General features: G+C 38.7%; 1 long non-coding RNA gene across 1 annotated transcript in view; it reads right to left on the bottom strand.

Annotated features, from left to right (window-relative positions):
* Positions 1 to 524: 524 nt before the first annotated feature.
* The window catches only part of LOC112447053 (uncharacterized), a 210,256-nt gene continuing 199,277 nt past the window's right edge, over positions 525 to 11,503 (bottom strand). The window contains exon 3 of the long non-coding RNA XR_003035101.2: positions 525 to 3,788. This is a non-coding gene — a long non-coding RNA (uncharacterized lncRNA). The remainder of the gene's footprint in view (positions 3,789 to 11,503) is intronic.

Raw genomic sequence — 11,503 nt, 5'->3', positions numbered from 1 at the left:
CATGGGGCCACACCTTCATTCGGCTAAAGATATGGTTTTAAGATACTAAGCTACTCATTTACAGGTTTCTGCTTAAATTTTCAACCACATTTTAAGCATGAAACTTTGTGGTTCATGAGTTAACAAGATGCCACCCAAGAAAATATTGCTGCCTGGGGTGTCACTCGAGATCCTTGGAGTCATTGGTCATAGTGGGTTCCTTGTGACCCTCTGCATTTGAAACACATTGGTTTGCTAATGGTTGGTTTCTAGCTACAGTGGTCCACAAATTGTTTGTTCTTTTTCTATGGTCTGTGAATGATATGCCTCAAGGAATGGTGGCTGATATTTTTTCATTTTCCTCCCTAATTTTCTCACTAAAATGTTTAATTAGTGAAAAGGCAACATATTTATAGATATAATAAAACAGTAGAGGAAAGGTTGTTTTAAATATATGCACAACATATTATATTTAGATACACACATACACATATATATATATATTAAGGTATATATTAAGGACACTTTACATTCATACATATGAGTTTTAGGAAACTATACATCTGTGTTTCTCTAGAGTATGATGAAAGTGAACTATCATATGAACAGTAAATTTTTTGAGATGTTTCAAGATAAAAGGAATATATGTACGCAAAAATTATAAAAGGAAGGTTTAATATTACATTTATGTAATCCTAACTCTCTTGCTTTTTCAATGATCCAGAGGATGTTGGCAATTTGATCTCTGGTTCCCCTGCCTTAAAACCACCTTGAATATCTGGAAGTTCACAGTTCACATATTGCTGAAGCCTTGCTTGGAGAATTTTGAGCATTACTTTACTAGCGTGTGAGATGAGTGCAATTGTGTGGTAGTTTGAGCATTCTTTGGCATTGCCTTTCTTTGGGATTGGAATGAAAACTGTCCTTTTCCAGTCCTGTGGCCACTGCTGAGTTTTCCAAATTTGCTGGCATATTGAGTGCAGCACTTTCACAGCATCATCTTTCAGGATTTGGAATAGCTCAACTGGAATTCCATCACCTCCACTAGCTTTGTTCATAGTGATGCTTTCTAAGGCCCACTTAACTTCACATTCCAGGATGTTTGGCTCTAGGTGAGTGATCACACCATCATGATTATCTTGGTAGTGAAGATCTTTTTTGTACAGTTCTTCTGTGTATTCTTGCCACCTCTTCTTAATATCTTCTGCTGATATTACATGTTAGGTCCATACCATTTCTGTCCTTTATCGAGCCCATTTTTGCATGAAATGTTCCCTTGGTATCTCTAATTTTCTTGAAGAGATCTCTAGTCTTTCCCATTATGTTGTTTTCTTCTATTTCTTTGCATTGATCGCTGCGGAAGACTTTCTTATCTCTTCTTGCTATTCTTTGGAACTCTGCACTCAGATGCTTATATCTTTTTCTACTTTGCTTTTTGCTTCTCTTCTTTTCACATAAAGTTATGACCAACCTAGATAGTATATTGAAAAGCAGAGACATTACTTTGCCAACAAAGGTCTGTCTAGTCAAGGCTATGGTTTTTCCAGTAGTCATGTATGGATGTGAGAGTTGGACTGTGAAGAAGGCTGAGTGCTGAAGAATTGATGCTTTTGAACTGTGGTGTTAGAGAAGACTCTTGAGAGTCCCTTGGACTGCAAGGAGATCCAACCAGTCCATTCTGAAGGAGATCAGCCCTGGGATTTCTTTGGAGGGAATGATGCTAAAGCTGAAACTCCAGTACTTTGGCCACCTCATGCGAAGAGTTGACTCATTGGAAAAGACTCTGATGCTGGGAGGGATTGGGGGCAGGAGGAGAAGGGGACGACAGAGGATGAGATGGCTGGATGGCATCACTGACTCGATGGACATGAGTCTGAGTGAATTCCGGGAGTTGGCGATGGACAGGGAGGCCTGGTGTGCTGCGATTCATGGGGTTGCAAAGAGTCGGACACTACTGATCGACTGAACTGAACTGAACTGAACTGAATCCTAACTCTATCCCTAACTTTAATCCTAACCATCCAAGACGTGAACTGTATTTAAGACTCACAATAGCCGACATTCCATATGCACTATCTTATTGCTCATAAGGACTTTAAAATAGCTATCATGATCTTTGTATTAAAAATATGGGAACTGAAGGAATTTCCTGGTGGGATTGGATAAGAATCTGCCTGCCAATGCAGGGGACAAGGATTTGATCCCTGATCCAGGAAAATCCCACAATGCCGTGGAGCAACTCGACTTGTGAGCCACAACTACTGAACCAGTGCTCTAGAGCCCACAAGCTGCAACTTCTGAGTCCTCCGGCCACAACTTTTGCAGCCCGTGCACCTAGAGGCTGTGCTCCACAAGAGAAACCACCACAAACAGAAGCCCAAGCACCCAACAAAGAGGAGTAGCTTCCACTTGCTGTAACTAGAGAAAGCCTGTGTGCAGCAATGAAGGCACAGTACAATCAAAAAATAAATAAATAATTTATTTTAAAAATATAGAAACTGAGGCTGAGAAGCTAAAATGACTCTTAATTCTAATAAAAGATGAACAGTTATATCAACAATCTAAATTTGCTATTGACTTTTACATTATTTAAAAATGACAGTATATTAAAAATTGGTGACACATATTTTAATGACAAAACTAATGCTCTCTAGCCCATTTTGGTTTCCAAAACACTTAATAGAAAAGCCCAAACCAGGAAGTAATGGATACTGAAAAAAAAGGTACAGGATTCAGGAAAACAATAGAAAAAGCAATGAATTCCACTGGACTATAGAACATAATGAAGAATTATTATAACAAAATAATATATGAGAAAATGTTTCAGGGAGTCATGCATTAAATTGTGTTCCAGATTAAAGTAATGAAATGCAAATGTTAGTTTAAGCTGAGAATAGTATTGTACTTTACTACATTTAATACAAAATTCCAATTATCACCTCAGTTCAGTTCAGTCACTCAGTAGTGTCCGACTCTTTGCGACCCCATGAATCGCAGCACACCAGGCTTCCCTGTCCATCACCAACTCCCGGAGTTCACCCAGACTCACGTCCATCGAGTCAGTGATGCCATCCAGCCATCTCATCCTTTGTCGTCCCCTTCTCCTCCTGCCCACAATCCCTCCCAGCATCAGAGTCTTTTCCAATGAGTCAACTCTTCACATCAGGTGGCCGAAGTACTGGAGTTTCAGCTTTAGCATCATTGCTTCCAAAGAAATCCCAGGGCTGGTCTCCTTCAGAATGGACTGGTTGGATCTCCTTGCAGTCCAAGGGACTCTCAAGAGTCTTCTCCAACACCACAGTTCAAAAGCATCAATTCTTTGGCGCTCAGCCTTCTTCACAGTCCAACTCTCACATCCATACATGACCACAGGAAAAACCATAGCCTTGACTAGACGGACCTTTGTTGGCAAAGTAATGTCTCTGCTTTTGAATATGCTATCTAGGTTAATCATAACTTTCCTTCCAAGGAGTAAGCATCTTTTAATTTCATGGCTGCAGTCACCATCTGCACTGATTTTGGAGCCCAGAAAAATAAAGTCTGACACTGTTTCCACTGTTTCTCCATCTATTTCCCATGAAGTGATGGGACTGGGTGCCATGATCTTCGTTTTCTGAATGCTGAGCTTTAAGCCAACTTTTTCACTCTCCACTTTCACTTTCATCAAGAGGCTTTTGAGTTCCTCTTCACTTTCTGCCATAAGGGTGGTGTCATTTGCATATCTGAGGTTATTGATATTTCTCCCGGCAATCTTGATTCCAGCTTGTGCTTCTTCCAGTCCAGCGTTTCTCATGATGTACTCTGCATACCTAAGTAAATGAAAACGTAAGTTTTTAGGGACGAATAATTATTTTTTAATTGAAATACAGTTGGTGTATGATGTTATGTTAGTTCAAGTGTATTACACAATGATTTGACACTTACATACATTATAAAAGAATCACTATAATAGGGGTTAGTAATCCCTGGTTATATCTGCAACACTTTTTATATTTCCCAGGCTGTCAAACATTCAAACAAGAAGTGAGGTCTCCATTCTTACAAAAATTTGCAGCAGATATATTTTCCAAGTTCAAACTGTAGTTCCAGCACCATTTTCAGGCTTCCATGGAGGTATGAACAAAATTTTCATATTTTAAAACTTATTTAACAACAAAAATTCATTTAACTAATAAAATTGAGGAGTTGCCATTTAACTTCAATTGAAGGTGATTAATTTGCAATGTAATGACAGGAAAAAAGGCAAATATCAAGAGAAAAACTTAACAGAATTCTATCCATGCCTTCCCAGTAATGAATATGCTCAACTACAATCACATGTTTATGAACTGGTATCAGTATTTGGCTGGATCTATCTGCATGGAAAGACATTTTCAAAGATGAAGTATGTGAAATTTCACTAATAGATGTCCCTTTGCAATTAATTTTAATGATAGAGAATACCAACAGTGAACATTTTGCAAAGTTTAAGGGAAGGATCCCTAAATGGCATTTTATTTATTAAGTTGCTAACATTAGGGGGTTTATCCATCAAAGTATGTGGAATTTATTGCATCAATTTGCCCTATGTAAGTTCAACCAGAGAATCACCTGATTAAAACAAAACTTTCTCTTTTTGTATTGAGTTATAATTTATATATAACATTATATTAGTTTCACATGTACAACATAATAATTTGATATTCATATATATTGTGAATGATCACCACAACAAGCCTAGTCAACATTCAAGAACTAAAAGTATTTTTGGCCTTGCCACACAGCTTGAGCAATCCTAGTTCCCTGACCAGGGACAGAATCAGTGCCCCTTGCAGTGAAAGTGTGGAGTCCTAACCATGGATGACCAGGGAATTCCTCAAAAATGTTTTAATTTAAATCATCCCAGTGTATGAGCTGGAATTCAAATTATAGTCTAAACAGTCTCATTGAGGCTTCCCTGGTGGCTCAAATGGTAAAGAATCTTGTCTCATTATGATACATAAATTATGCTATCTGTGATTATATTTTGTACACATTAAATTTGCTGTGACCTTAACTAGTTTTTTACCCATCACACTAGGAATTTTTTTATCTTAAAGATGAGAATGCCTGAGGCTCAAAGTGGTCAATCAGTTTGTCTTAAGTTACAGAGCCAGAACTTAACCCAAGTATATTTGTCTCTAAGTTTGTCTTTTCGTGGTATAACTCTAACCATTGTCTACTTTCCCATGCAGCTCCCAGTGCAGTGGGGGTGAAGTGCTCAGAGCTGATGTGAGAGCAGTGAGTGTGGAGGCCTTGGTGTGTTCTGGTGTTCCCCTCCCTGTCTCTGGTTACAGACCTACTAAATGCATTGTGCTGGCCCTTGTCCATCTCTTTTATACTCTGATTTTACTCAAGGTTCAGTTCAGTTCAGTCGCTCAGTCATGTCTGACTCTTCGCGACCCCATGAATCGCAGCACACCAGGCCTCCCTGTCCATCACCAACTTCCAGAGTTCACCCAAACTCACATCCATCGAGTCAGTGGTGCCATCCAGCCATCTCATCCTCTGTTGTCCCCTTCTCCTGCCCCCAATCTCTCCCAGCATCAGAGTCTTTTCCAATGAGTCAACTCTTCGCATGAGGTGGCCAAAGTACTGGAGTTTCAGCTTTAGCATCATTCCCTCCAAAGAAATCCCAGGGCTGATCTCCTTCAGAATGGACTGGTTGGATCTCCTTGCAGTCCAAGGGACTCTCAAGAGTCTTCTCCAATACCACATTTCAAAAGCATCAATTCTTCGGCACTCAGCCTTCTTCACAGTCCAACTCTCACATCCATACATGACCACAGGAAAAACCATAGCCTTGACTAGATGGACCTTTGTTGGCAAAGTAATGTCTCTGCTTTTTAATATGCTATCTAGGTTGGTCATAGCTTTCCTTCCAAAGAGTAAGCGTCTTTTAATTTCATGGCTGCAGTCACCATCTGCAGTGATTTTGGAGCCCAAAAAACAAAGTCTGACACTGTTTCCACTCTTTCCCCATCCATTTCCCATGAAGTGATGGGACCAGATGCCATGATCTTAGTTTTCTGCATCAAAACAGTAAACTACTGATACATGATCAAACTGAATGGATATAAAAAGTATGACACTCAAAGGAGGAAGTTAGACATGAAAGAAGACTTACTGTACAATTTCATTTCTAAAACTTCAAGAGATAGCAGGGACTTCCCTGGTGGTCCAGTGGCTAAGACTCCATGATCCCAAAGCAGGAGACTCGGGTTCAATCCCTGGTCAGGGAACTAGATCCCACATGCCACAACTAAAAAAACCTACATGCCACAACTAAAGATCCTACATGCCACAGCTAAGTCCTGGTGCAGACAAATAAATAAACATTTTTTAAAAAGAGAGATAACAAAAGTTATCTATGGGATGAAAAGCAGACTTGTGGTTGACTGGCAGACAGAGGGAACAGACTAGGAAAGAATATGAGAGAACTTTTAGAATAAGACAAATGCTCTGTGTTGACCTGGGTATAAACAATTATCAAGACCCAATGAACTGTTCACTTAAGATCTATGTTGTTTACTATTTGTATTTATACTTTAGTTTTTTTAAATACCAAATTTGTTAAAGGCCCCAAGGTTGAACTGGAGTTTGATATTATTTTAAGCCTTAACAGCTTTGAAACAAATATTAAGTTTATACTAGCTGCTACTGCTAAGTCACTTCAGTAGTGCCCGACTCTGTGTGATCCCATAGACGGCAGCCCACCAGGCTTCCCCATCCCTGGGATTCTCCAGGCAAGAATACTGGAGTGGGTTGCCATTTCCTTCTCCAATGCATGAAAGTGAAAAGTGGAAGTGAAGTCGCTCAGTCGTGTCCGACCCTCAGCGACCCCATGGACTGCAGCCCACCAGGCTGCTCCGTTCATGGGATTTTCCAGGCAAGAGTACTGGAGTCGGGTGCCATTGCCTTCTCCGTTATATAAGCAAGTATGCTTAATTCACTGCATCAACTCTGCCTTACATGGACACAATCACAGGACCACTGGCCAAAGCATGGTGCAATTAACAAGGAAAATGAAAAGGCATTCTGAGTTAGATCATCTAAAGAGTTAAGCTGAAAATAGCACCATGGTTGTTTTTACAGTTGGATACTACAGTAACTACTGTTCTCCATATACATAAGGGTGTTTGAAAGTTTCAAGTGGGTCCATAAGTTTCTTCTTTAGTGTGCATGCTAAAAATGTAATTCCATTTGTAGAGCCTATAACTTTGGTATGGTTCTAAAGAATAATGTGAATGTGAAAATGAAATAAAAGAAACCTTGTTGTAAGAGGCAGGCAAATTGATTTCCAATCCCTTGGAAATGAAATTAATTCATGTATGTTGGAGCTAATTAAGTATTTTTCATATATTTAAAGCAATGAAAAAAATCTCTCACTTCAACTAAGTTTACACTTACCCCACATGGGAATCTTTAAAAAGTTTCCTGAGAATGTGTTTTTTTCTTTAGTTAAGTTTGCTATCTGTTCTTTGAGAAAGAAAAAAAAAGTCAAATGCAGAAATATTATAGAAGGCTTTGTCTGGTGGCTTCTTTTGTCACCTTAGAAGACACTTAGATATCCAAATGCCACTAGTGAGCTTACCTTAGACTCTTCACAAAGAAATTATGGACAACTGAAATTTTATTGGGACAACTTTGTATCTTCTTACTGGGATATTTTTGTATCCCTAGTATTCATTTGTCATTGTGCCTAGTACCTAGCAGGTATTGAAAATGATGGATAGATGAATTGATGGATGGATGGATAAGAATTTTGGAGAGTCAATGGCTTACAACATCACAGACTTACCAAGAGAAAAAAACAGCTTCTATTACTACTGACTTATCTATATCAATTTGGACCTCATAAAAAAACTGAAATTGAAAGGCTCTTCCCTCCATGGGTACCTTTGTGGTCATTAAGTGGACAAATAAGTCTACAGACTTTGGGTGTATGGAATATTATTGCTTAGCAACAGTGTGTTTTAGAAAATTATCATCTCTCTTCAAATTTTTGGACAAGTGTCTAGATTATGTTAATCAATTTCTCTCTTGAAATATGAATTTTATTCTAGGAAAAAAATGAAACAAAAAAGATTTTCCCAGCAGTGTCATGAAAGAGCTTTGTGAAGTTCTGAATTTCTGTGCCTTTCTTATGATTAGGCACGGTAAAGTGTTTAGTTTCTCTATTAGATCCATCTTTTTCTGCCACTATCTTTGTTCCCACCTCCTACCCCCACCCCTGCTACCCCAGCTCCCATTGGTATTATGCTTGTAACTTCTCCATGGGCCCCTGAACTGGACAGAGGTCCTTTACAATCCAATGCTTCATTTGATACACTCTGCTTCCTGCTTTGCAGCCCTTTAGATTTGGTTGTTCTCAAATAACATGTTCTTTCATGAGGCACCCCCTCTCCATTCCTGAACAGAATCTACCACCAAACTTAAAATATCCAAATCCCTGGGGAACTTCTGTCTCTCATGGTGGCCAACACTTCTTCTACCACAGAGACCATTCCTGGTCTCTCACGGGTGGCGGCTTCTCACTGACACAGTAACACCAACAGAAGGAAAGGCTCTGCCAATTTACCTTAATAAAATATGAACTTGAATGTGGAGTAGGAGCTCTTGAGCTATTACAGGAAAACATAATTACAAGGAGGACTTGACTCTGGTTTTGAATCAGCCTGAAATTGTAGGCAAATCCCTTGACCCCCACCCTACACGTAAAGCCACAAGACTAAGGGAGGACATCATCTCCTGATGCCAGCTCATCAGATTTCAAGAAAAATAAGTTCCATGTGTTTTAAAAGATTTTCTAACTTGGTGGATTTATATCACAAAAACTTGAATTTAATGGGCTCTCCAGTCCACCATCCCATAATTATACTATTTTCCTTTTACTATTGGGAATACTGAACTTAGCCTTTTGGAGATGTTGTTTAATTTTATATCTCTATCAAAATATAATTATTTCTAGGCTTTTAGATACCTGTATGTAAAAATGCCAAAACCCTCACATTTTTGCATATAAAGGTTATTTTTTCAAAAGAAAGACTTTGTCAGATATCAGGTGAAATAGGCATTTCAACATTTTTGATGGTGACAGTGATGACAATGACAGATCATGTTTTCCAGAGTTGTTGAATTTCTTGCTTAATCTGATTGATTTTATTTCTGACTTGGCCTATTATCAGTTAGCTTGTCATTCAGTTCAGTTCAGTTCAGTTCAGTCGCTCAGTCGTGTCTGACTCTTTGCGACCCCATGAATCGCAGCACGCCAGGCCTTCCTGTCCATCACCAACTCCTGGAGTTCACTCAGACTCACGTCCATTGAGTCAGTGATGCCATCCAGCCATCTCATCCTCTGTCGTCCCCTTCTCCTCCTGCCCCCAATCCCTCCCAACTTGTCATTACTTTATTCCATCTGATTTTATTATGAGTTGTTTAATTTTTTTAGATTTTAAAAGTTGAGGAGAGACATGGCACCTTATCCTTTGCCTCTGAGCATGGCTGTACCTGGAGAATACAAGATACAGATATCCATCTTGAATTTAAAATCTCTTTAAGAAATGTTTTTCTTATGCATTAAAATTTTGAATCTAGATAACTAATATTTTGTGGGACTTCCCTGGCGGTTCAGTGGTTAAGAATCTGTCTTTTAATGCAGGAAACGGTTCAAACCCTGATCAGAAAACTAAGATCCCACGTGCCACTGGGCATCTAAGCCCATACGCCACAACTAGAAAGAAGCCCATGTGCTACAATGAAGAGCCCACATGCTGCAATTAAGACTTGATGCAGCAGAATAATAGTAATAATAAAGGAATAAAATAAATTAATTAAAAATAGCTGATAATCTATTCTTTAGGGTAGTGCATAGGATTAAGAGTAGGAAGAACTTACATACCAAATTCTGTTAGAGTAGGAAGACTTTGTCCATAGTAATAAGTACGAGAAAACCAGTCATTCAGTTTGTCACCCTGTATCTAATAAGCTCTTTCTATAGGTGTAGTACCATGACAGCAACACAGAATTATTTGGGAGCAGAGAAAAACAGTGAATTAACTCGAAAATACCAAAAGGAGAAGAAAAAATCTTAAAACTAAAAAAATGTTAGGGCAGAGGATCCGGATGAAACCCCAGATACAAGGATAAAAAATCAGCTGGAAGAAAACGAGACCTACACATAAAGATTAGTCTTCCAAAATGGAGAAACTTGCTTGGAAGGCACTGGACCACGGGTATCACGACGAATCTACACTGGACACATTCAAGCAGAACCTACCAAACTAAATCCAATAAGTGTCCACTATGTGAACAGCTGGCCTCAGCTGTGTTGTAACTTTTACGGCTGATGCAACGGAATGAGCCATATCATACAAAATTACAACACAAGACCACAACTAAAGACTGGCAGTGATTTGTTTTCTGTGGAATCACAAACTGTCATTATTGCAGGTCATTTCAGAAGGTCCAAGGCAGTGGAAAACCTAAGGAATACCAAAAATATAACCCTAGCTAGTAACTAAGACTATATTTGTCAATTGTGCAATCCCTGAAATGATGATTTCTGAGAACACATTTCTCGTATTTTGGTGTTTTCATATTTGGTATTTCTAGTATTTTGGTATTTTTGCTGAAGAATGTGCTGATTTGATAAATATACTAGGTGTTTTAACGTCACAAAGTAAACATTCAGGTTTTTCACGAAGTAATGGAATAATCAAGTAATAGCACAAAACCTTATCATTGGTAAGTAGAAATTTGCCTCCAGCTCAAAACAGAAAGAAGGTACAAGAAAATTATTAACTGAAAAGTGAGATCAAAATAATCCTTCAGTCTGTTCACATATAGAAAAGAGTGTTCTTTCCTTACTATGCCTGATATAAATAGATATAGACAGGACAGCACTCTGGAAATCATAATTGGTTCCCTTCCCCATTCTCTTAGATATTACAATGGTTCACAGCCTTTCAAAGTTCAATTCTATTATTCCTTAGTATTTAATTTCTCTCCTTAAGAAGATGGGCTTCCCTGGTGGCTCAGTGGTAAAGAATCTGCCTGCAGTGGAGGAGATGCAGGAGACCCAGGTTTGATGCCTGGGTGAGTCTCTGCTGAAGCAACTGAGCACACACTTTTAGGGAGATATTATATTAGATTAATTTTTTCTTCTTATTGGACAATAATGGAAAAAATAGGTTGAGTAACACTGTGATAGATGGCCTTTCAGTCTTCATTCTTAGTTAGTCAGCCATTATTTCAAGAATATTTATTAAATAAATGTCCTACATCAGGCACTGTGATGACTGGTTGGAGATATAATGGTAAATAAGACCTTGATCCTGTTCTCAAAAAACGCCTAACCTATTCAGAGGTCATGAGAGATAAGCAATCAGTCCTGATAAAGAAGGGTCATTACTATCACAGGAGTGCTTTGGAAACAAAGAAGAGATGCCAACTTAGCCAAAGTGAGGCTAGGAACCAGGACAGGTTTCCTAAAAGATGTGACTTC

This window comes from Bos taurus, chromosome 6 (genome assembly GCF_002263795.3).
Source record: "Bos taurus isolate L1 Dominette 01449 registration number 42190680 breed Hereford chromosome 6, ARS-UCD2.0, whole genome shotgun sequence".
Taxonomy (NCBI): domain Eukaryota; kingdom Metazoa; phylum Chordata; class Mammalia; order Artiodactyla; family Bovidae; genus Bos; species Bos taurus.
This window is presented reverse-complemented; position numbering and strand designations above follow the sequence as displayed.